Here is a 23,026-nt window from a genome sequence, read left to right on the forward strand (position 1 = left end):
GTGTGTGTAGCTCCCAGTGTTCTGACAGCGCGACGTTTTGGGGAAGCATGTGATTCAGCAGCTACCAGTGGGCTTCGTGCGGCGGAGATTTTGTGGCTGTTAGCGGAGTTGATAACAGAGGGTCGTTAAGAGAAGCCTGCATGCAGTAGGCAAAGGAGTAATGTTTGCCGGCGGGTGACGTGCGGCGATTAACCTGTGCGGTAGTGAAAAGGAGTTAAAAAGAAGGAAGTGTGCGGATGCGGAAAGAATGGAATAATTGTGGTAGGCTGCCGGCTGAGTAGTTTGGTGAATGTTTGGTGTGGGTCCGGCGCTGCCGATTGGATGGTGGGGCTGCAGTGTGAGTCAGATAAAAAAAAAAAAAGAACATTAGTAGGATCCAATGGGACCAACTGGCATGTATAGAGGCGTGTAATGCAAAAGGGCTGTTTTTGGTAGCATCTCTTGCTTACGGCCATACCACCCTGAACACGCCCGATCTCGTCTGATCTCAGTAGCTAAGCAGGGTAGGGTCTGGTTAGTACTTGGATGAGAGACCACCTGGGAATACCAGGTGCTGTAAGCTTTTCTCACTTTTACTTTATACAGGGGGCGCTCCACTTCACGATTAATTTAAATCTATCACTCCCCTTCCATTTTACTATTTTATATATATATTTTTATTTTCTCTCTTTCATAAAGGCAGCTTTTACACACCGTTTTACTCTAAATACTTCCTGGTAATTCTAGGTGCTGTAAGCTGTTCGTGCCTTTATTCCACCAGGGCGCGATCTTCTCACAAACTTGAAGACTGTCACTCCCCATTCACGTTTTACAACTTATTGTTAATGATAAAGAGACAGCTTTTTACACACAGTTTTAAACAAAGTACTGATATTATTCCTCTTCAACTGACCGCTTTGTTTTCTATGCAAAAACCACTTCGCCACAGAAGACTCGATATTATTGGCATAGCAAGTTCTGCTCTTCTCCTTTCAAAACTTGCTAAAAGCTGTATTTAAAAGAACAGATTGGCCGGGGTAATTCACACCCTTCAATGCCAGCTTAATGTTTAGGTTAGTGGGAATCACAGAGGAATTAGGGATGGAAACTTCTTTGCTGGTGGTAGAAGCGTTGTGGAGAATTTTTAGAGAGAAGAGGCCGTCGATGTTTGAATGTAGAAAATTGTTCTGGCTGCAGCCTGCAGTATGGACTTGTTGGTGTGTGTAGCTCCCAGTGTTCTGACAGCGCGACGTTTTGGGGAAGCATGTGATTCAGCAGCTACCAGTGGGCTTCGTGCGGCGGAGATTTTGTGGCTGTTAGCGGAGTTGATAACAGAGGGTCGTTAAGAGAAGCCTGCATGCAGTAGGCAAAGGAGTAATGTTTGCCGGCGGGTGACGTGCGGCGATTAACCTGTGCGGTAGTGAAAAGGAGTTAAAAAGAAGGAAGTGTGCGGATGCGGAAAGAATGGAATAATTGTGGTAGGCTGCCGGCTGAGTAGTTTGGTGAATGTTTGGTGTGGGTCCGGCGCTGCCGATTGGATGGTGGGGCTGCAGTGTGAGTCAGATAAAAAAAAAAAAAAGAACATTAGTAGGATCCAATGGGACCAACTGGCATGTATAGAGGCGTGTAATGCAAAAGGGCTGTTTTTGGTAGCATCTCTTGCTTACGGCCATACCACCCTGAACACGCCCGATCTCGTCTGATCTTGGAAGCCAAGCAGGGTAGGGTCTGGTTAGTACTTGGATGGGAGACCTCCTGGGAATACCAGGTGCTGTAAGCTTTTCTCACTTTTACTTTATACAGGGGGCGCTCCACTTCACGATTAATTTAAATCTATCACTCCCCTTCCATTTTACTATTTTATATATATATTTTTATTTTCTCTCTTTCATAAAGGCAGCTTTTACACACCGTTTTACTCTAAATACTTCCTGGTAATTCTAGGTGCTGTAAGCTGTTCGTGCCTTTATTCCACCAGGGCGCGATCTTCTCACAAACTTGAAGACTGTCACTCCCCATTCACGTTTTACAACTTATTGTTAATGATAAAGAGACAGCTTTTTACACACAGTTTTAAACAAAGTACTGATATTATTCCTCTTCAACTGACCGCTTTGTTTTCTATGCAAAAACCACTTCGCCACAGAAGACTCGATATTATTGGCATAGCAAGTTCTGCTCTTCTCCTTTCAAAACTTGCTAAAAGCTGTATTTAAAAGAACAGATTGGCCGGGGTAATTCACACCCTTCAATGCCAGCTTAATGTTTAGGTTAGTGGGAATCACAGAGGAATTAGGGATGGAAACTTCTTTGCTGGTGGTAGAAGCGGTCTGGAGAATTTTTAGAGAGAAGAGGCCATCGATGTTTGAATGTAGAAAATTGTTCTGGCTGCAGCCTGCAGTATGGACTTGTTGGTGTGTGTAGCTCCCAGTGTTCTGACAGCGCGACGTTTTGGGGAAGCATGTGATTCAGCAGCTACCAGTGGGCTTCGTGCGGCGGAGATTTTGTGGCTGTTAGCGGAGTTGATAACAGAGGGTCGTTAAGAGAAGCCTGCATGCAGTAGGCAAAGGAGTAATGTTTGCTGGCGGGGGACGTGCGGCGATTAACCTGTGCGGTAGTGAAAAGGAGTTAAAAAGAAGGAAGTGTGTGGATGCGGAAAGAATGGAATAATTGTGGTAGGCTGCCGGCTGAGTAGTTTGGTGAATGTTTGGTGTGGGTCCGGCGCTGCCGATTGGATGGTGGTGCTGCAGTGTGAGTCAGATTAAAAAAAAAAAAAAAAACCAGGAGTAGGATCCAATGGGACTAACTGGCATGTATAGACGCGTATAATGCAAAAGGGCTGTTTTTGGTGATGTCTCTCGCTTACGGCCATACCACCCTGAACACGCCCGATCTCATCCGATCTTGGAAGCCAAGCAGGGTAGGGTCTGGTCAGTACTTGGATGCGAGACCACCTGGGAATACCAGGTGCTGTAAGCTTTTCTCACTTTTACTTTATACAGGGGGCGCTCCACTTCACGATTAATTTAAATCTATCACTCCCCTTCCATTTTACTATTTTATATATATTTCTATTTTCTCTCTTTCATAAAGGCAGCTTTTACACACCGTTTTACTCTAAATACTTCCTGGTAATTCTAGGTGCTGTAAGCTGTTCGTGCCTTTATTCCACCAGGGCGCGATCTTCTCACAAACTTGAAGACTGTCACTCCCCATTCACGTTTTACAACTTATTGTTAATGATAAAGAGACAGCTTTTTACACACAGTTTTAAACAAAGTACTGATATTATTCCTCTTCAACTGACCGCTTTGTTTTCTATGCAAAAACCACTTCGCCACAGAAGACTCGATATTATTGGCATAGCAAGTTCTGCTCTTCTCCTTTCAAAACTTGCTAAAAGCTGTATTTAAAAGAACAGATTGGCCGGGGTAATTCACACCCTTCAATGCCAGCTTAATGTTTAGGTTAGTGGGAATCACAGAGGAATTAGGGATGGAAACTTCTTTGCTGGTGGTAGAAGCGGTCTGGTGAATTTTTAGAGAGAAGAGGCTGTCGATGTTTGAATGTAGAAAATTGTTCTGGCTGCAGCCTGCAGTATGGACTTGTTGGTGTGTGTAGCTCCCAGTGTTCTGACAGCGCGACGTTTTGGGGAAGCATGTGATTCAGCAGCTACCAGTGGGCTTCGTGCGGCGGAGATTTTGTGGCTGTTAGCGGAGTTGATTACAGAGGGTCGTTAAGAGAAGCCTGCATGCGGTAGGCAAATGAGTAATGTTTGCCGGCGGGGGACATGCGGCGATTAACCTGTGAGGTAGTGAAAAGGAGTTAAAGAGAAGGAAGTGTGCGGATGCGGAAAGAATGGAATAATTGTGGTAGGCTGCCGGCTGAGTAGTTTGGTGAATGTTTGGTGTGGGTACGGCGCTGCCGATTGGATGGTGGGGCTGCAGTGTGAGTCAGATAAAAAAAAAAAAAAAAACCAGGAGTAGGATCCAATGGGACCAACTGGCATGTATAGAGGCGTGTAATGCAAAAGGGCTGTTTTTGGTAGCATCTCTTGCTTACGGCCATACCACCCTGAACACGCCCGATCTCGTCTGATCTCAGTAGCTAAGCAGGGTAGGGTCTGGTTAGTACTTGGATGGGAGACCACCTGGGAATACCAGGTGCTGTAAGCTTTTCTCACTTTTACTTTATACAGGGGGCGCTCCACTTCACGATTAATTTAAATCTATCACTCCCCTTCCATTTTACTATTTTATATATATATTTTTATTTTCTCTCTTTCATAAAGGCAGCTTTTACACACCGTTTTACTCTAAATACTTCCTGGTAATTCTAGGTGCTGTAAGCTGTTCGTGCCTTTATTCCACCAGGGCGCGATCTTCTCACAAACTTGAAGACTGTCACTCCCCATTCACGTTTTACAACTTATTGTTAATGATAAAGAGACAGCTTTTTACACACAGTTTTAAACAAAGTACTGATATTATTCCTCTTCAACTGACCGCTTTGTTTTCTATGCAAAAACCACTTCGCCACAGAAGACTCGATATTATTGGCATAGCAAGTTCTGCTCTTCTCCTTTCAAAACTTGCTAAAAGCTGTATTTAAAAGAACAGATTGGCCGGGGTAATTCACACCCTTCAATGCCAGCTTAATGTTTAGGTTAGTGGGAATCACAGAGGAATTAGGGATGGAAACTTCTTTGCTGGTGGTAGAAGCGTTGTGGAGAATTTTTAGAGAGAAGAGGCCGTCGATGTTTGAATGTAGAAAATTGTTCTGGCTGCAGCCTGCAGTATGGACTTGTTGGTGTGTGTAGCTCCCAGTGTTCTGACAGCGCGACGTTTTGGGGAAGCATGTGATTCAGCAGCTACCAGTGGGCTTCGTGCGGCGGAGATTTTGTGGCTGTTAGCGGAGTTGATAACAGAGGGTCGTTAAGAGAAGCCTGCATGCAGTAGGCAAAGGAGTAATGTTTGCCGGCGGGTGACGTGCGGCGATTAACCTGTGCGGTAGTGAAAAGGAGTTAAAAAGAAGGAAGTGTGCGGATGCGGAAAGAATGGAATAATTGTGGTAGGCTGCCGGCTGAGTAGTTTGGTGAATGTTTGGTGTGGGTCCGGCGCTGCCGATTGGATGGTGGGGCTGCAGTGTGAGTCAGATAAAAAAAAAAAAAGAACATTAGTAGGATCCAATGGGACCAACTGGCATGTATAGAGGCGTGTAATGCAAAAGGGCTGTTTTTGGTAGCATCTCTTGCTTACGGCCATACCACCCTGAACACGCCCGATCTCGTCTGATCTCAGTAGCTAAGCAGGGTAGGGTCTGGTTAGTACTTGGATGAGAGACCACCTGGGAATACCAGGTGCTGTAAGCTTTTCTCACTTTTACTTTATACAGGGGGCGCTCCACTTCACGATTAATTTAAATCTATCACTCCCCTTCCATTTTACTATTTTATATATATATTTTTATTTTCTCTCTTTCATAAAGGCAGCTTTTACACACCGTTTTACTCTAAATACTTCCTGGTAATTCTAGGTGCTGTAAGCTGTTCGTGCCTTTATTCCACCAGGGCGCGATCTTCTCACAAACTTGAAGACTGTCACTCCCCATTCACGTTTTACAACTTATTGTTAATGATAAAGAGACAGCTTTTTACACACAGTTTTAAACAAAGTACTGATATTATTCCTCTTCAACTGACCGCTTTGTTTTCTATGCAAAAACCACTTCGCCACAGAAGACTCGATATTATTGGCATAGCAAGTTCTGCTCTTCTCCTTTCAAAACTTGCTAAAAGCTGTATTTAAAAGAACAGATTGGCCGGGGTAATTCACACCCTTCAATGCCAGCTTAATGTTTAGGTTAGTGGGAATCACAGAGGAATTAGGGATGGAAACTTCTTTGCTGGTGGTAGAAGCGTTGTGGAGAATTTTTAGAGAGAAGAGGCCGTCGATGTTTGAATGTAGAAAATTGTTCTGGCTGCAGCCTGCAGTATGGACTTGTTGGTGTGTGTAGCTCCCAGTGTTCTGACAGCGCGACGTTTTGGGGAAGCATGTGATTCAGCAGCTACCAGTGGGCTTCGTGCGGCGGAGATTTTGTGGCTGTTAGCGGAGTTGATAACAGAGGGTCGTTAAGAGAAGCCTGCATGCAGTAGGCAAAGGAGTAATGTTTGCCGGCGGGTGACGTGCGGCGATTAACCTGTGCGGTAGTGAAAAGGAGTTAAAAAGAAGGAAGTGTGCGGATGCGGAAAGAATGGAATAATTGTGGTAGGCTGCCGGCTGAGTAGTTTGGTGAATGTTTGGTGTGGGTCCGGCGCTGCCGATTGGATGGTGGGGCTGCAGTGTGAGTCAGATAAAAAAAAAAAAAAGAACATTAGTAGGATCCAATGGGACCAACTGGCATGTATAGAGGCGTGTAATGCAAAAGGGCTGTTTTTGGTAGCATCTCTTGCTTACGGCCATACCACCCTGAACACGCCCGATCTCGTCTGATCTTGGAAGCCAAGCAGGGTAGGGTCTGGTTAGTACTTGGATGGGAGACCTCCTGGGAATACCAGGTGCTGTAAGCTTTTCTCACTTTTACTTTATACAGGGGGCGCTCCACTTCACGATTAATTTAAATCTATCACTCCCCTTCCATTTTACTATTTTATATATATATTTTTATTTTCTCTCTTTCATAAAGGCAGCTTTTACACACCGTTTTACTCTAAATACTTCCTGGTAATTCTAGGTGCTGTAAGCTGTTCGTGCCTTTATTCCACCAGGGCGCGATCTTCTCACAAACTTGAAGACTGTCACTCCCCATTCACGTTTTACAACTTATTGTTAATGATAAAGAGACAGCTTTTTACACACAGTTTTAAACAAAGTACTGATATTATTCCTCTTCAACTGACCGCTTTGTTTTCTATGCAAAAACCACTTCGCCACAGAAGACTCGATATTATTGGCATAGCAAGTTCTGCTCTTCTCCTTTCAAAACTTGCTAAAAGCTGTATTTAAAAGAACAGATTGGCCGGGGTAATTCACACCCTTCAATGCCAGCTTAATGTTTAGGTTAGTGGGAATCACAGAGGAATTAGGGATGGAAACTTCTTTGCTGGTGGTAGAAGCGGTCTGGAGAATTTTTAGAGAGAAGAGGCCATCGATGTTTGAATGTAGAAAATTGTTCTGGCTGCAGCCTGCAGTATGGACTTGTTGGTGTGTGTAGCTCCCAGTGTTCTGACAGCGCGACGTTTTGGGGAAGCATGTGATTCAGCAGCTACCAGTGGGCTTCGTGCGGCGGAGATTTTGTGGCTGTTAGCGGAGTTGATAACAGAGGGTCGTTAAGAGAAGCCTGCATGCAGTAGGCAAAGGAGTAATGTTTGCTGGCGGGGGACGTGCGGCGATTAACCTGTGCGGTAGTGAAAAGGAGTTAAAAAGAAGGAAGTGTGTGGATGCGGAAAGAATGGAATAATTGTGGTAGGCTGCCGGCTGAGTAGTTTGGTGAATGTTTGGTGTGGGTCCGGCGCTGCCGATTGGATGGTGGTGCTGCAGTGTGAGTCAGATTAAAAAAAAAAAAAAAAACCAGGAGTAGGATCCAATGGGACTAACTGGCATGTATAGACGCGTATAATGCAAAAGGGCTGTTTTTGGTGATGTCTCTCGCTTACGGCCATACCACCCTGAACACGCCCGATCTCATCCGATCTTGGAAGCCAAGCAGGGTAGGGTCTGGTCAGTACTTGGATGCGAGACCACCTGGGAATACCAGGTGCTGTAAGCTTTTCTCACTTTTACTTTATACAGGGGGCGCTCCACTTCACGATTAATTTAAATCTATCACTCCCCTTCCATTTTACTATTTTATATATATTTCTATTTTCTCTCTTTCATAAAGGCAGCTTTTACACACCGTTTTACTCTAAATACTTCCTGGTAATTCTAGGTGCTGTAAGCTGTTCGTGCCTTTATTCCACCAGGGCGCGATCTTCTCACAAACTTGAAGACTGTCACTCCCCATTCACGTTTTACAACTTATTGTTAATGATAAAGAGACAGCTTTTTACACACAGTTTTAAACAAAGTACTGATATTATTCCTCTTCAACTGACCGCTTTGTTTTCTATGCAAAAACCACTTCGCCACAGAAGACTCGATATTATTGGCATAGCAAGTTCTGCTCTTCTCCTTTCAAAACTTGCTAAAAGCTGTATTTAAAAGAACAGATTGGCCGGGGTAATTCACACCCTTCAATGCCAGCTTAATGTTTAGGTTAGTGGGAATCACAGAGGAATTAGGGATGGAAACTTCTTTGCTGGTGGTAGAAGCGGTCTGGTGAATTTTTAGAGAGAAGAGGCTGTCGATGTTTGAATGTAGAAAATTGTTCTGGCTGCAGCCTGCAGTATGGACTTGTTGGTGTGTGTAGCTCCCAGTGTTCTGACAGCGCGACGTTTTGGGGAAGCATGTGATTCAGCAGCTACCAGTGGGCTTCGTGCGGCGGAGATTTTGTGGCTGTTAGCGGAGTTGATTACAGAGGGTCGTTAAGAGAAGCCTGCATGCGGTAGGCAAATGAGTAATGTTTGCCGGCGGGGGACATGCGGCGATTAACCTGTGAGGTAGTGAAAAGGAGTTAAAGAGAAGGAAGTGTGCGGATGCGGAAAGAATGGAATAATTGTGGTAGGCTGCCGGCTGAGTAGTTTGGTGAATGTTTGGTGTGGGTACGGCGCTGCCGATTGGATGGTGGGGCTGCAGTGTGAGTCAGATAAAAAAGAAAAAAAAAAACCAGGAGTAGGATCCAATGGGACCACCTGGCATGTATAGAGGCGTGTAATGCAAAAGGGCTGTTTTTGGTAGCATCTCTCGCTTATGGCCATACCACCCTGAACACGCCCGATCTCGTCTGATCTCGGAAGCTAAGCAGGGTAGGGTCTGGTTAGTACTTGGATGGGAGACCACCTGGGAATACCAGGTGCTGTAAGCTTTTCTCACTTTTACTTTATACAGGGGGCGCTCCACTTCACGATTAATTTAAATCTATCACTCCCCTTCCATTTTACTATTTTATATATATATTTCTATTTTCTCTCTTTCATAAAGGCAGCTTTTACACACCGTTTTACTCTAAATACTGCCTGGTAATTCTAGGTGCTGTAAGCTGTTCGTGCCTTTATTCCACCAGGGCGCGATCTTCTCACAAACTTGAAGACTGTCACTCCCCATTCACGTTTTACAACTTATTGTTAATGATAAAGAGACAGCTTTTTACACACAGTTTTAAACAAAGTACTGATATTATTCCTCTTCAACTGACCGCTTTGTTTTCTATGCAAAAACCACTTCGCCACAGAAGACTCGATATTATTGGCATAGCAAGTTCTGCTCTTCTCCTTTCAAAACTTGCTAAAAGCTGTATTTAAAAGAACAGATTGGCCGGGGTAATTCACACCCTTCAATGCCAGCTTAATGTTTAGGTTAGTGGGAATCACAGAGGAATTAGGGATGGAAACTTCTTTGCTGGTGGTAGAAGCGGTCTGGTGAATTTTTAGAGAGAAGAGGCCGTCGATGTTTGAATGTAGAAAATTGTTCTGGCTGCAGCCTGCAGTATGGACTTGTTGGTGTGTGTAGCTCCCAGTGTTCTGACAGCGCGACGTTTTGGGGAAGCATGTGATTCAGCAGCTACCAGTGGGCTTCGTGCGGCGGAGATTTTGTGGCTGTTAGCGGAGTTGATAACAGAGGGTCGTTAAGAGAAGCCTGCATGCGGTAGGCAAAGGAGTAATGTTTGCCGGCGGGGGACGTGCGGCGATTAACCTGTGCGGTAGTGAAAAGGACTTAAAAAGAAGGAAGTGTGCGGATGCGGAAAGAATGGAGTAATTGTGGTAGGCTGCCGGCTGAGTAGTTTGGTGAATGTTTGGTGTGGGTACGGCGCTGCCGATTGGATGGTGGGGCTGCAGTGTGAGTCAGAAAAAAAAAAAAAAAAGAACATTAGTAGGATCCAATGGGACCAACTGGCATGTATAGAGGCGTGTAATGCAAAAGGGCTGTTTTTGGTAGCATCTTTTCCTTACGGCCATACCACCCTGAACACGCCCGATCTCAACCGATCTCGGAAGCCAAGCAGGGTAGGGTCTGGTCAGTACTTGGATGGGAGACCTCCTGGGAATACCAGGTGCTGTAAGCTTTTCTCACTTTTACTTTATACAGGGGGCGCTCCACTTCACGATTAATTTAAATCTATCACTCCCCTTCCATTTTACTATTTTATATATATATATTTTTTTTCTCTCATTCATAAAGGCAGCTTTTACACACCGTTTTACTCTAAATACTTCCTGGTAATTCTAGGTGCTGTAAGCTGTTCGTGCCTTTATTCCACCAGGGTGCGATCTTCTCACAAACTTGAAGACTGTCACTCCCCATTCACGTTTTACAACTCATTGTTAATGATAAAGAGACAGCTTTTTACACACAGTTTTAAACAAAGTACTGATATTATTCCTCTTCAACTGACCGCTTTGTTTTCTATGCAAAAACCACTTCGCCACAGAAGACTCGATATTATTGGCATAGCAAGTTCTGCTCTTCTCCTTTCAAAACTTGCTAAAAGCTGTATTTAAAAGAACAGATTGGCCGGGGTAATTCACACCCTTCAATGCCAGCTTAATGTTTAGGTTAGTGGGAATCACAGAGGAATTAGGGATGGAAACTTCTTTGCTGGTGGTAGAAGCGGTCTGGAGAATTTTTAGAGAGAAGAGGCCATCGATGTTTGAATGTAGAAAATTGTTCTGGCTGCAGCCTGCAGTATGGACTTGTTGGTGTGTGTAGCTCCCAGTGTTCTGACAGCGCGACGTTTTGGGGAAGCATGTGATTCAGCAGCTACCAGTGGGCTTCCTGCGGCAGAGATTTTGTGGCTGTTAGCGGAGTTGATAGCAGAAGGTCATTAAGAGAAGCCTACATGCGGTAGGCAAAGGAGTAATGTTTGCCGGCGGGGGACGTGCGGCGATTAACCTGTGCGGTAGTGAAAAGGAGTTAAAAAGAAGGAAGTGTGCGGATGCGGAAAGAATGGAATAATTGTGGTAGGCTGCCGGCTGAGTAGTTTGGTGAATGTTTGGTGTGGGTCCGGCGCTGCCGATTGGATGGTGGTGCTGCAGTGTGAGTCAGATAAAAAAAAAAAAAAAACCAGGAGTAGGATCCAATGGGACTAACTGGCATGTATAGACGCGTGTAATGCAAAAGGGCTGTTTTTGGTAGCATCTTTCGCTTACGGCCATACCACCCTGAACACGCCCGATCTCGTCTGATCTCGGAAGCTAAGCAGGGTAGGTTCTGGTTAGTACTTGGATGGGAGACCACCTGGGAATACCAGGTGCTGTAAGCTTTTCTCACTTTTACTTTATACAGGGGGCGCTCCACTTCACGATTAATTTAAATCTATCACTCCCCTTCCATTTTACTATTTTATATATATATATATTTTTCTCTCATTCATAAAGGCAGCTTTTACACACCGTTTTACTCTAAATACTTCCTGGTAATTCTAGGTGCTGTAAGCTGTTCGTGCCTTTATTCCACCAGGGCGTGATCTTCTCAAAAACTTGAAGACTGTCACTCCCCATTCACGTTTTACAACTTATTGTTAATGATAAAGAGACAGCTTTTTACACACAGTTTTAAACAAAGTACTGATATTATTCCTCTTCAACTGACCGCTTTGTTTTCTATGCAAAAACCACTTCGCCACAGAAGACTCGATATTATTGGCATAGCAAGTTCTGCTCTTCTCCTTTCAAAACTTGCTAAAAGCTGTATTTAAAAGAACAGATTGGCCGGGGTAATTCACACCCTTCAATGCCAGCTTAATGTTTAGGTTAGTGGGAATCACAGAGGAATTAGGGATGGAAACTTCTTTGCTGGTGGTAGAAGCGGTCTGGTGAATTTTTAGAGAGAAGAGGCCGTCGATGTTTGAATGTAGAAAATTGTTCTGGCTGCAGCCTGCAGTATGGACTTGTTGGTGTGTGTAGCTCCCAGTGTTCTGACAGCGCGACGTTTTGGGGAAGCATGTGATTCAGCAGCTACCAGTGGGCTTCGTGCGGCGGAGATTTTGTGGCTGTTAGCGGAGTTGATAACAGAGGGTCGTTAAGAGAAGCCTGCATGCGGTAGGCAAAGGAGTAATGTTTGCCGGCGGGGGACGTGCGGCGATTAACCTGTGCGGTAGTGAAAAGGACTTAAAAAGAAGGAAGTGTGCGGATGCGGAAAGAATGGAGTAATTGTGGTAGGCTACCGGCTGAGTAGTTTGGTGAATGTTTGGTGTGGGTACGGCGCTGCCGATTGGATGGTGGGGCTGCAGTGTGAGTCAGAAAAAAAAAAAAAAAAGAACATTAGTAGGATCCAATGGGACCAACTGGCATGTATAGAGGCGTGTAATGCAAAAGGGCTGTTTTTGGTAGCATCTTTTCCTTACGGCCATACCACCCTGAACACGCCCGATCTCAACCGATCTCGGAAGCCAAGCAGGGTAGGGTCTGGTCAGTACTTGGATGGGAGACCTCCTGGGAATACCAGGTGCTGTAAGCTTTTCTCACTTTTACTTTATACAGGGGGCGCTCCACTTCACGATTAATTTAAATCTATCACTCCCCTTCCATTTTACTATTTTATATATATATATTTTTTTTCTCTCATTCATAAAGGCAGCTTTTACACACCGTTTTACTCTAAATACTTCCTGGTAATTCTAGGTGCTGTAAGCTGTTCGTGCCTTTATTCCACCAGGGTGCGATCTTCTCACAAACTTGAAGACTGTCACTCCCCATTCACGTTTTACAACTTATTGTTAATGATAAAGAGACAGCTTTTTACACACAGTTTTAAACAAAGTACTGATATTATTCCTCTTCAACTGACCGCTTTGTTTTCTATGCAAAAACCACTTCGCCACAGAAGACTCGATATTATTGGCATAGCAAGTTCTGCTCTTCTCCTTTCAAAACTTGCTAAAAGCTGTATTTAAAAGAACAGATTGGCCGGGGTAATTCACACCCTTCAATGCCAGCTTAATGTTTAGGTTAGTGGGAATCACAGAGGAATTAGGGATGGAAACTTCTTTGCTGGTGGTAGAAGCGGTCTGGAGAATTTTTAGAGAGAAGAGGCCATCGATGTTTGAATGTAGAAAATTGTTCTGGCTGCAGCCTGCAGTATGGACTTGTTGGTGTGTGTAGCTCCCAGTGTTCTGACAGCGCGACGTTTTGGGGAAGCATGTGATTCAGCAGCTACCAGTGGGCTTCCTGCGGCAGAGATTTTGTGGCTGTTAGCGGAGTTGATAGCAGAAGGTCATTAAGAGAAGCCTACATGCGGTAGGCAAAGGAGTAATGTTTGCCGGCGGGGGACGTGCGGCGATTAACCTGTGCGGTAGTGAAAAGGAGTTAAAAAGAAGGAAGTGTGCGGATGCGGAAAGAATGGAATAATTGTGGTAGGCTGCCGGCTGAGTAGTTTGGTGAATGTTTGGTGTGGGTCCGGCGCTGCCGATTGGATGGTGGTGCTGCAGTGTGAGTCAGATAAAAAAAAAAAAAAAACCAGGAGTAGGATCCAATGGGACTAACTGGCATGTATAGACGCGTGTAATGCAAAAGGGCTGTTTTTGGTAGCATCTTTCGCTTACGGCCATACCACCCTGAACACGCCCGATCTCGTCTGATCTCGGAAGCTAAGCAGCGTAGGTTCTGGTTAGTACTTGGATGGGAGACCACCTGGGAATACCAGGTGCTGTAAGCTTTTCTCACTTTTACTTTATACAGGGGGCGCTCCACTTCACGATTAATTTAAATCTATCACTCCCCTTCCATTTTACTATTTTATATATATATATATTTTTCTCTCATTCATAAAGGCAGCTTTTACACACCGTTTTACTCTAAATACTTCCTGGTAATTCTAGGTGCTGTAAGCTGTTCGTGCCTTTATTCCACCAGGGCGTGATCTTCTCAAAAACTTGAAGACTGTCACTCCCCATTCACGTTTTACAACTTATTGTTAATGATAAAGAGACAGCTTTTTACACACAGTTTTAAACAAAGTACTGATATTATTCCTCTTCAACTGACCGCTTTGTTTTCTATGCAAAAACCACTTCGCCACAGAAGACTCGATATTATTGGCATAGCAAGTTCTGCTCTTCTCCTTTCAAAACTTGCTAAAAGCTGTATTTAAAAGAACAGATTGGCCGGGGTAATTCACACCCTTCAATGCCAGCTTAATGTTTAGGTTAGTGGGAATCACAGAGGAATTAGGGATGGAAACTTCTTTGCTGGTGGTAGAAGCGGTCTGGTGAATTTTTAGAGAGAAGAGGCCGTCAATGTTTGAATGTAGAAAATTGTTCTGGCTGCAGCCTGCAGTATGGACTTGTTGGTGTGTGTAGCTCCCAGTGTTCTGACAGCGCGACGTTTTGGGGAAGCATGTGATTCAGCAGCTACCAGTGGGCTTCGTGCGGCGGAGATTTTGTGGCTGTTAGCGGAGTTGATAACAGAGGGTCGTTAAGAGAAGCCTGCATGCGGTAGGCAAAGGAGTAATGTTTGCCGGCGGGGGACGTGCGGCGATTAACCTGTGCGGTAGTGAAAAGGACTTAAAAAGAAGGAAGTGTGCGGATGCGGAAAGAATGGAGTAATTGTGGTAGGCTACCGGCTGAGTAGTTTGGTGAATGTTTGGTGTGGGTATGGCGCTGCCGATTGGATGGTGGGGCTGCAGTGTGAGTCAGAAAAAAAAAAAAAAAAAGAACATTAGTAGGATCCAGTGGGACCAACTGGCATGTATAGAGGCGTGTAATGCAAAAGGGCTGTTTTTGGTAGCATCTTTTCCTTATGGCCATACCACCCTGAACACGCCCGATCTCAACCGATCTCGGAAGCCAAGCAGGGTAGGGTCTGGTCAGTACTTGGATGGGAGACCTCCTGGGAATACCAGGTGCTGTAAGCTTTTCTCACTTTTACTTTATACAGGGGGCGCTCCACTTCACGATTAATTTAAATCTATCACTCCCCTTCCATTTTACTATTTTATATATATATATTTTTTTTCTCTCATTCATAAAGGCAGCTTTTACACACCGTTTTACTCTAAATACTTCCTGGTAATTCTAGGTGCTGTAAGCTGTTCGTGCCTTTATTCCACCAGGGTGCGATCTTCTCACAAACTTGAAGACTGTCACTCCCCATTCACGTTTTACAACTTATTGTTAATGATAAAGAGACAGCTTTTTACACACAGTTTTAAACAAAGTACTGATATTATTCCTCTTCAACTGACCGCTTTGTTTTCTATGCAAAAACCACTTCGCCACAGAAGACTCGATATTATTGGCATAGCAAGTTCTGCTCTTCTCCTTTCAAAACTTGCTAAAAGCTGTATTTAAAAGAACAGATTGGCCGGGGTAATTCACACCCTTCAATGCCAGCTTAATGTTTAGGTTAGTGGGAATCACAGAGGAATTAGGGATGGAAACTTCTTTGCTGGTGGTAGAAGCGGTCTGGTGAATTTTTAGAGAGAAGAGGCCGTCGATGTTTGAATGTAGAAAATTGTTCTGGCTGCAGCCTGCAGTATGGACTTGTTGGTGTGTGTAGCTCCCAGTGTTCTGACAGCGCGACGTTTTGGGGAAGCATGTGATTCAGCAGCTACCAGTGGGCTTCCTGCGGCAGAGATTTTGTGGCTGTTAGCGGAGTTGATAGCAGAAGGTCATTAAGAGAAGCCTACATGCGGTAGGCAAAGGAGTAATGTTTGCCGGCGGGGGACGTGCGGCGATTAACCTGTGCGGTAGTGAAAAGGAGTTAAAAAGAAGGAAGTGTGCGGATGCGGAAAGAATGGAATAATTGTGGTAGGCTGCCGGCTGAGTAGTTTGGTGAATGTTTGGTGTGGGTCCGGCGCTGCCGATTGGATGGTGGTGCTGCAGTGTGAGTCAGATAAAAAAAAAAAAAAAACCAGGAGTAGGATCCAATGGGACTAACTGGCATGTATAGACGCGTGTAATGCAAAAGGCCTGTTTTTGGTAGCATGTTTCGCTTACGGCCATACCACCCTGAACACGCCCGATCTCGTCTGATCTCGGAAGCTAAGCAGGGTAGGTTCTGGTTAGTACTTGGATGGGAGACCACCTGGGAATACCAGGTGCTGTAAGCTTTTCTCACTTTTACTTTATACAGGGGGCGCTCCACTTCACGATTAATTTAAATCTATCACTCCCCTTCCATTTTACTATTTTATATATATATATATTTTTCTCTCATTCATAAAGGCAGCTTTTACACACCGTTTTACTCTAAATACTTCCTGGTAATTCTAGGTGCTGTAAGCTGTTCGTGCCTTTATTCCACCAGGGCGTGATCTTCTCAAAAACTTGAAGACTGTCACTCCCCATTCACGTTTTACAACTTATTGTTAATGATAAAGAGACAGCTTTTTACACACAGTTTTAAACAAAGTACTGATATTATTCCTCTTCAACTGACCGCTTTGTTTTCTATGCAAAAACCACTTCGCCACAGAAGACTCGATATTATTGGCATAGCAAGTTCTGCTCTTCTCCTTTCAAAACTTGCTAAAAGCTGTATTTAAAAGAACAGATTGGCCGGGGTAATTCACACCCTTCAATGCCAGCTTAATGTTTAGGTTAGTGGGAATCACAGAGGAATTAGGGATGGAAACTTCTTTGCTGGTGGTAGAAGCGGTCTGGTGAATTTTTAGAGAGAAGAGGCCGTCGATGTTTGAATGTAGAAAATTGTTCTGGCTGCAGCCTGCAGTATGGACTTGTTGGTGTGTGTAGCTCCCAGTGTTCTGACAGCGCGACGTTTTGGGGAAGCATGTGATTCAGCAGCTACCAGTGGGCTTCGTGCGGCGGAGATTTTGTGGCTGTTAGCGGAGTTGATAACAGAGGGTCGTTAAGAGAAGCCTGCATGCGGTAGGCAAAGGAGTAATGTTTGCCGGCGGGGGACGTGCGGCGATTAACCTGTGCGGTAGTGAAAAGGACTTAAAAAGAAGGAAGTGTGCGGATGCGGAAAGAATGGAGTAATTGTGGTAGGCTACCGGCTGAGTAGTTTGGTGAATGTTTGGTGTGGGTACGGCGCTGCCGATTGGATGGTGGGGCTGCAGTGTGAGTCAGAAAAAAAAAAAAAAAAGAACATTAGTAGGATCCAATGGGACCAACTGGCATGTATAGAGGCGTGTAATGCAAAAGGGCTGTTTTTGGTAGCATCTTTTCCTTACGGCCATACCACCCTGAACACGCCCGATCTCAACCGATCTCGGAAGCCAAGCAGGGTAGGGTCTGGTCAGTACTTGGATGGGAGACCTCCTGGGAATACCAGGTGCTGTAAGCTTTTCTCACTTTTACTTTATACAGGGGGCGCTCCACTTCACGATTAATTTAAATCTATCACTCCCCTTCCATTTTACTATTTTATATATATATATTTTTTTTCTCTCATTCATAAAGGCAGCTTTTACACACCGTTTTACTCTAAATACTTCCTGGTAATTCTAGGTGCTGTAAGCTGTTCGTGCCTTTATTCCACCAGGGTGCGATCTTCTCACAAACTTGAAGACTGTCACTCCCCATTCACGTTTTACAACTTATTGTTAATGATAAAGAGACAGCTTTTTACACACAGTTTTAAACAAAGTACTGATATTATTCCTCTTCAACTGACCGCTTTGTTTTCTATGCAAAAACCACTTCGCCACAGAAGACTCGATATTATTGGCATAGCAAGTTCTGCTCTTCTCCTTTCAAAACTTGCTAAAAGCTGTATTTAAAAGAACAGATTGGCCGGGGTAATTCACACCCTTCAATGCCAGCTTAATGTTTAGGTTAGTGGGAATCACAGAGGAATTAGGGATGGAAACTTCTTTGCTGGTGGTAGAAGCGGTCTGGAGAATTTTTAGAGAGAAGAGGCCATCGATGTTTGAATGTAGAAAATTGTTCTGGCTGCAGCCTGCAGTATGGACTTGTTGGTGTGTGTAGCTCCCAGTGTTCTGACAGCGCGACGTTTTGGGGAAGCATGTGATTCAGCAGCTACCAGTGGGCTTCCTGCGGCAGAGATTTTGTGGCTGTTAGCGGAGTTGATAGCAGAAGGTCATTAAGAGAAGCCTACATGCGGTAGGCAAAGGAGTAATGTTTGCCGGCGGGGGACGTGCGGCGATTAACCTGTGCGGTAGTGAAAAGGAGTTAAAAAGAAGGAAGTGTGCGGATGCGGAAAGAATGGAATAATTGTGGTAGGCTGCCGGCTGAGTAGTTTGGTGAATGTTTGGTGTGGGTCCGGCGCTGCCGATTGGATGGTGGTGCTGCAGTGTGAGTCAGATAAAAAAAAAAAAAAAACCAGGAGTAGGATCCAATGGGACTAACTGGCATGTATAGACGCGTGTAATGCAAAAGGGCTGTTTTTGGTAGCATCTTTCGCTTACGGCCATACCACCCTGAACACGCCCGATCTCGTCTGATCTCGGAAGCTAAGCAGGGTAGGTTCTGGTTAGTACTTGGATGGGAGACCACCTGGGAATACCAGGTGCTGTAAGCTTTTCTCACTTTTACTTTATACAGGGGGCGCTCCACTTCACGATTAATTTAAATCTATCACTCCCCTTCCATTTTACTATTTTATATATATATATATTTTTCTCTCATTCATAAAGGCAGCTTTTACACACCGTTTTACTCTAAATACTTCCTGGTAATTCTAGGTGCTGTAAGCTGTTCGTGCCTTTATTCCACCAGGGCGTGATCTTCTCAAAAACTTGAAGACTGTCACTCCCCATTCACGTTTTACAACTTATTGTTAATGATAAAGAGACAGCTTTTTACACACAGTTTTAAACAAAGTACTGATATTATTCCTCTTCAACTGACCGCTTTGTTTTCTATGCAAAAACCACTTCGCCACAGAAGACTCGATATTATTGGCATAGCAAGTTCTGCTCTTCTCCTTTCAAAACTTGCTAAAAGCTGTATTTAAAAGAACAGATTGGCCGGGGTAATTCACACCCTTCAATGCCAGCTTAATGTTTAGGTTAGTGGGAATCACAGAGGAATTAGGGATGGAAACTTCTTTGCTGGTGGTAGAAGCGGTCTGGTGAATTTTTAGAGAGAAGAGGCCGTCGATGTTTGAATGTAGAAAATTGTTCTGGCTGCAGCCTGCAGTATGGACTTGTTGGTGTGTGTAGCTCCCAGTGTTCTGACAGCGCGACGTTTTGGGGAAGCATGTGATTCAGCAGCTACCAGTGGGCTTCGTGCGGCGGAGATTTTGTGGCTGTTAGCGGAGTTGATAACAGAGGGTCGTTAAGAGAAGCCTGCATGCGGTAGGCAAAGGAGTAATGTTTGCCGGCGGGGGACGTGCGGCGATTAACCTGTGCGGTAGTGAAAAGGACTTAAAAAGAAGGAAGTGTGCGGATGCGGAAAGAATGGAGTAATTGTGGTAGGCTACCGGCTGAGTAGTTTGGTGAATGTTTGGTGTGGGTATGGCGCTGCCGATTGGATGGTGGGGCTGCAGTGTGAGTCAGAAAAAAAAAAAAAAAAGAACATTAGTAGGATCCAATGGGACCAACTGGCATGTATAGAGGCGTGTAATGCAAAAGGGCTGTTTTTGGTAGCATCTTTTCCTTACGGCCATACCACCCTGAACACGCCCGATCTCAACCGATCTCGGAAGCCAAGCAGGGTCGGGTCTGGTCAGTACTTGGATGGGAGACCTCCTGGGAATACCAGGTGCTGTAAGCTTTTCTCACTTTTACTTTATACAGGGGGCGCTCCACTTCACGATTAATTTAAATCTATCACTCCCCTTCCATTTTACTATTTTATATATATATATTTTTTTTCTCTCATTCATAAAGGCAGCTTTTACACACCGTTTTACTCTAAATACTTCCTGGTAATTCTAGGTGCTGTAAGCTGTTCGTGCCTTTATTCCACCAGGGTGCGATCTTCTCACAAACTTGAAGACTGTCACTCCCCATTCACGTTTTACAACTTATTGTTAATGATAAAGAGACAGCTTTTTACACACAGTTTTAAACAAAGTACTGATATTATTCCTCTTCAACTGACCGCTTTGTTTTCTATGCAAAAACCACTTCGCCACAGAAGACTCGATATTATTGGCATAGCAAGTTCTGCTCTTCTCCTTTCAAAACTTGCTAAAAGCTGTATTTAAAAGAACAGATTGGCCGGGGTAATTCACACCCTTCAATGCCAGCTTAATGTTTAGGTTAGTGGGAATCACAGAGGAATTAGGGATGGAAACTTCTTTGCTGGTGGTAGAAGCGGTCTGGTGAATTTTTAGAGAGAAGAGGCCGTCGATGTTTGAATGTAGAAAATTGTTCTGGCTGCAGCCTGCAGTATGGACTTGTTGGTGTGTGTAGCTCCCAGTGTTCTGACAGCGCGACGTTTTGGGGAAGCATGTGATTCAGCAGCTACCAGTGGGCTTCCTGCGGCAGAGATTTTGTGGCTGTTAGCGGAGTTGATAGCAGAAGGTCATTAAGAGAAGCCTACATGCGGTAGGCAAAGGAGTAATGTTTGCCGGCGGGGGACGTGCGGCGATTAACCTGTGCGGTAGTGAAAAGGAGTTAAAAAGAAGGAAGTGTGCGGATGCGGAAAGAATGGAATAATTGTGGTAGGCTGCCGGCTGAGTAGTTTGGTGAATGTTTGGTGTGGGTCCGGCGCTGCCGATTGGATGGTGGTGCTGCAGTGTGAGTCAGATAAAAAAAAAAAAAAAACCAGGAGTAGGATCCAATGGGACTAACTGGCATGTATAGACGCGTGTAATGCAAAAGGCCTGTTTTTGGTAGCATCTTTCGCTTACGGCCATACCACCCTGAACACGCCCGATCTCGTCTGATCTCGGAAGCTAAGCAGGGTAGGTTCTGGTTAGTACTTGGATGGGAGACCACCTGGGAATACCAGGTGCTGTAAGCTTTTCTCACTTTTACTTTATACAGGGGGCGCTCCACTTCACGATTAATTTAAATCTATCACTCCCCTTCCATTTTACTATTTTATATATATATATATTTTTCTCTCATTCATAAAGGCAGCTTTTACACACCGTTTTACTCTAAATACTTCCTGGTAATTCTAGGTGCTGTAAGCTGTTCGTGCCTTTATTCCACCAGGGCGTGATCTTCTCAAAAACTTGAAGACTGTCACTCCCCATTCACGTTTTACAACTTATTGTTAATGATAAAGAGACAGCTTTTTACACACAGTTTTAAACAAAGTACTGATATTATTCCTCTTCAACTGACCGCTTTGTTTTCTATTCAAAAACCACTTCGCCACAGAAGACTCGATATTATTGGCATAGCAAGTTCTGCTCTTCTCCTTTCAAAACTTGCTAAAAGCTGTATTTAAAAGAACAGATTGGCCGGGGTAATTCACACCCTTCAATGCCAGCTTAATGTTTAGGTTAGTGGGAATCACAGAGGAATTAGGGATGGAAACTTCTTTGCTGGTGGTAGAAGCGGTCTGGTGAATTTTTAGAGAGAAGAGGCTGTCGATGTTTGAATGTAGAAAATTGTTCTGGCTGCAGCCTGCAGTATGGACTTGTTGGTGTGTGTAGCTCCCAGTGTTCTGACAGCGCGACGTTTTGGGGAAGCATGTGATTCAGCAGCTACCAGTGGGCTTCGTGCGGCGGAGATTTTGTGGCTGTTAGCGGAGTTGATTACAGATGGTCGTTAAGAGAAGCCTGCATGCGGTAGGCAAATGAGTAATGTTTGCCGGCGGGGGACATGCGGCGATTAACCTGTGAGGTAGTGAAAAGGAGTTAAAGAGAAGGAAGTGTGCGGATGCGGAAAGAATGGAATAATTGTGGTAGGCTGCCGGCTGAGTAGTTTGGTGAATGTTTGGTGTGGGTCCGGCGTTGCCGATTGGATGGTGGGGCTGCAGTGTGAGTCAGATAAAAAAGAAAAAAAAAAACCAGGAGTAGGATCCAATGGGACCACCTGGCATGTATAGAGGCGTGTAATGCAAAAGGGCTGTTTTTGGTAGCATCTCTCGCTTATGGCCATACCACCCTGAACACGCCCGATCTCGTCTGATCTCGGAAGCTAAGCAGGGTAGGGTCTGGTTAGTACTTGGATGGGGGACCACCTGGGAATACCAGGTGCTGTAAGCTTTTCTCACTTTTACTTTATACAGGGGGCGCTCCACTTCACGATTAATTTAAATCTATCACTCCCCTTCCATTTTACTATTTTATATATATATTTCTATTTTCTCTCTTTCATAAAGGCAGCTTTTACACACCGTTTTACTCTAAATACTTCCTGGTAATTCTAGGTGCTGTAAGCTGTTCGTGCCTTTATTCCACCAGGGCGCGATCTTCTCACAAACTTGAAGACTGTCACTCCCCATTCACGTTTTACAACTTATTGTTAATGATAAAGAGACAGCTTTTTACACACAGTTTTAAACAAAGTACTGATATTATTCCTCTTCAACTGACCGCTTTGTTTTCTATGCAAAAACCACTTCGCCACAGAAGACTCGATATTATTGGCATAGCAAGTTCTGCTCTTCTCCTTTCAAAACTTGCTAAAAGCTGTATTTAAAAGAACAGATTGGCCGGGGTAATTCACACCCTTCAATGCCAGCTTAATGTTTAGGTTAGTGGGAATCACAGAGGAATTAGGGATGGAAACTTCTTTGCTGGTGGTAGAAGCGGTCTGGTGAATTTTTAGAGAGAAGAGGCCGTCGATGTTTGAATGTAGAAAATTGTTCTGGCTGCAGCCTGCAGTATGGACTTGTTGGTGTGTGTAGCTCCCAGTGTTCTGACAGCGCGACGTTTTGGGGAAGCATGTGATTCAGCAGCTACCAGTGGGCTTCGTGCGGCGGAGATTTTGTGGCTGTTAGCGGAGTTGATAACAGAGGGTCGTTAAGAGAAGCCTGCATGCGGTAGGCAAAGGAGTAATGTTTGCCGGCGGGGGACGTGCGGCGATTAACCTGTGCGGTAGTGAAAAGGACTTAAAAAGAAGGAAGTGTGCGGATGCGGAAAGAATGGAGTAATTGTGGTAGGCTGCCGGCTGAGTAGTTT

The 23,026-nt window shown here is 44.5% G+C and overlaps 2 protein-coding genes and 19 non-coding genes across 21 annotated transcripts in view; 19 read left to right on the forward strand and 2 right to left on the reverse strand.

Moving 5' to 3' along the window:
* The window catches only part of LOC125715120 (uncharacterized), a 1,180,389-nt gene that overhangs the window by 658,428 nt on the left and 498,935 nt on the right, over positions 1 to 23,026 (reverse strand). The gene's annotated exons all lie outside the window — the stretch shown is intronic.
* Positions 1 to 23,026, reverse strand: part of LOC125715114 (uncharacterized) — a 935,270-nt gene that overhangs the window by 411,541 nt on the left and 500,703 nt on the right. The window lies entirely within an intron of this gene.
* LOC125736738 (5S ribosomal RNA) lies at positions 444 to 562 on the forward strand. Its single transcript, XR_007396009.1, has one exon. It is a non-coding gene; the product is annotated as a 5S ribosomal RNA (ribosomal RNA).
* Positions 1,641 to 1,759, forward strand: LOC125734281 (5S ribosomal RNA). The gene has a single exon (XR_007393600.1). It is a non-coding gene; the product is annotated as a 5S ribosomal RNA (ribosomal RNA).
* On the forward strand, positions 2,840 to 2,958 carry LOC125737059 (5S ribosomal RNA). The gene has a single exon (XR_007396325.1). It is a non-coding gene; the product is annotated as a 5S ribosomal RNA (ribosomal RNA).
* LOC125734786 (5S ribosomal RNA) lies at positions 4,036 to 4,154 on the forward strand. The gene has a single exon (XR_007394089.1). It is a non-coding gene; the product is annotated as a 5S ribosomal RNA (ribosomal RNA).
* On the forward strand, positions 5,232 to 5,350 carry LOC125736739 (5S ribosomal RNA). Its single transcript, XR_007396010.1, has one exon. It is a non-coding gene; the product is annotated as a 5S ribosomal RNA (ribosomal RNA).
* Positions 6,429 to 6,547, forward strand: LOC125734282 (5S ribosomal RNA). Its single transcript, XR_007393601.1, has one exon. It is a non-coding gene; the product is annotated as a 5S ribosomal RNA (ribosomal RNA).
* On the forward strand, positions 7,628 to 7,746 carry LOC125737060 (5S ribosomal RNA). The gene has a single exon (XR_007396326.1). It is a non-coding gene; the product is annotated as a 5S ribosomal RNA (ribosomal RNA).
* LOC125732536 (5S ribosomal RNA) lies at positions 8,825 to 8,943 on the forward strand. The gene has a single exon (XR_007391913.1). It is a non-coding gene; the product is annotated as a 5S ribosomal RNA (ribosomal RNA).
* On the forward strand, positions 10,022 to 10,140 carry LOC125736147 (5S ribosomal RNA). Its single transcript, XR_007395430.1, has one exon. It is a non-coding gene; the product is annotated as a 5S ribosomal RNA (ribosomal RNA).
* Positions 11,219 to 11,337, forward strand: LOC125733679 (5S ribosomal RNA). The gene has a single exon (XR_007393017.1). It is a non-coding gene; the product is annotated as a 5S ribosomal RNA (ribosomal RNA).
* LOC125736148 (5S ribosomal RNA) lies at positions 12,415 to 12,533 on the forward strand. The gene has a single exon (XR_007395431.1). It is a non-coding gene; the product is annotated as a 5S ribosomal RNA (ribosomal RNA).
* LOC125735716 (5S ribosomal RNA) lies at positions 13,612 to 13,730 on the forward strand. Its single transcript, XR_007395008.1, has one exon. It is a non-coding gene; the product is annotated as a 5S ribosomal RNA (ribosomal RNA).
* On the forward strand, positions 14,809 to 14,927 carry LOC125736643 (5S ribosomal RNA). Its single transcript, XR_007395918.1, has one exon. It is a non-coding gene; the product is annotated as a 5S ribosomal RNA (ribosomal RNA).
* On the forward strand, positions 16,006 to 16,124 carry LOC125733680 (5S ribosomal RNA). The gene has a single exon (XR_007393018.1). It is a non-coding gene; the product is annotated as a 5S ribosomal RNA (ribosomal RNA).
* Positions 17,202 to 17,320, forward strand: LOC125736150 (5S ribosomal RNA). Its single transcript, XR_007395432.1, has one exon. It is a non-coding gene; the product is annotated as a 5S ribosomal RNA (ribosomal RNA).
* Positions 18,399 to 18,517, forward strand: LOC125733681 (5S ribosomal RNA). The gene has a single exon (XR_007393019.1). It is a non-coding gene; the product is annotated as a 5S ribosomal RNA (ribosomal RNA).
* Positions 19,595 to 19,713, forward strand: LOC125736424 (5S ribosomal RNA). Its single transcript, XR_007395703.1, has one exon. It is a non-coding gene; the product is annotated as a 5S ribosomal RNA (ribosomal RNA).
* On the forward strand, positions 20,792 to 20,910 carry LOC125733683 (5S ribosomal RNA). Its single transcript, XR_007393020.1, has one exon. It is a non-coding gene; the product is annotated as a 5S ribosomal RNA (ribosomal RNA).
* Positions 21,990 to 22,108, forward strand: LOC125732880 (5S ribosomal RNA). Its single transcript, XR_007392244.1, has one exon. It is a non-coding gene; the product is annotated as a 5S ribosomal RNA (ribosomal RNA).

Source organism: Brienomyrus brachyistius, chromosome 2 (genome assembly GCF_023856365.1).
Source record: "Brienomyrus brachyistius isolate T26 chromosome 2, BBRACH_0.4, whole genome shotgun sequence".
NCBI classification, from domain to species: domain Eukaryota; kingdom Metazoa; phylum Chordata; class Actinopteri; order Osteoglossiformes; family Mormyridae; genus Brienomyrus; species Brienomyrus brachyistius.